This window comes from Hippoglossus hippoglossus, chromosome 1 (genome assembly GCF_009819705.1).
Source record: "Hippoglossus hippoglossus isolate fHipHip1 chromosome 1, fHipHip1.pri, whole genome shotgun sequence".
NCBI classification, from domain to species: domain Eukaryota; kingdom Metazoa; phylum Chordata; class Actinopteri; order Pleuronectiformes; family Pleuronectidae; genus Hippoglossus; species Hippoglossus hippoglossus.
In genome coordinates, this window is record NC_047151.1 from 28,210,292 (window position 1) to 28,211,374 (window position 1,083).

Consider the following 1,083-nt stretch of genomic DNA (forward strand, 5'->3'; position numbering starts at 1 on the left):
TTTTTTTAATTATAAAATGAATGTTTCTTCTTCTGACATATTCAACATCTGTTAAAGAAATATTAATGTAGAAAAACAATTACCACCTTCCCCTCCCGATAAAACAAAAAGACAGAAAACCAACATAAAAAGGCAAAACACAGTACGTTACAATGCAATGACATGGCTTCATAGCACACATATTACAGTACTGTACAAGGGTCCGCCTCAGACAAAATGCACCAAAACCACTTCCACTGCTGAGGATAGATCAAACCTCTGAAACAGCTCAACACTGCTTATTTACCAAACCCAGGCCACAGCGTGGTGTTGGCAACTGGCAAATGAGGTAAAGGTTTCCAAAGAAAGCACCAAAGGTTTGGCGATAACATTTCTATATAGCTTATATGCAACAGTGAGTTGAGGGCGTTTCAGTCCAGCTTCTCTTTTCTTTTTTTCTTTTTTTTAAATTCAACACTGGAGAAACAAACTACTGAGTCTGCAGATTAAAGGCCAATGAACACACGCTGCCGGGCCGGCTCCGCGTAAATAAGCAGGTTCTCCACATTGAAATGGGCCATTTAATATTTATAGTGACGTCCAGACAGAAAGGATTTTAATCTACGTCTCTGCTGGATTCACTCTTTTAGTTGAAAAATAATAAGTCTTCATTAAAGTGATTTGTTTCTCTCTCGTTAAGGGAGGAGCGCTTATGAAATCATGTCAATTTGAAGGCTCTTACAAAGCTTTAGGTAAACGACTGAATATCTCATAAATGTTTCGACTGACAAACATTAAGAAAAATGAGCAAAAAGCAGGGACGCGCAAGGTTCTTTTAAAGATCACCTTTTAGGTGCAAAAGAAAAGAAAAACAATCTTAGGCCAAATACTTCAGGGGACAACAACATCTAGGTCTAAGTAACATGATGTGCAAACTTAATTGTGCATAGAGATCAAATTGTAATAAATATTAATGTGATAATTATCATTATCACGAGTTTGACTTTGTCAAAACTTGTAGGGGTGATTGTACATTTTCATGATTAATTTAGTTTTACTAAAACGTTAAAAAGGTTTTTTTTATACAACGCTGCAAGAAAAGCT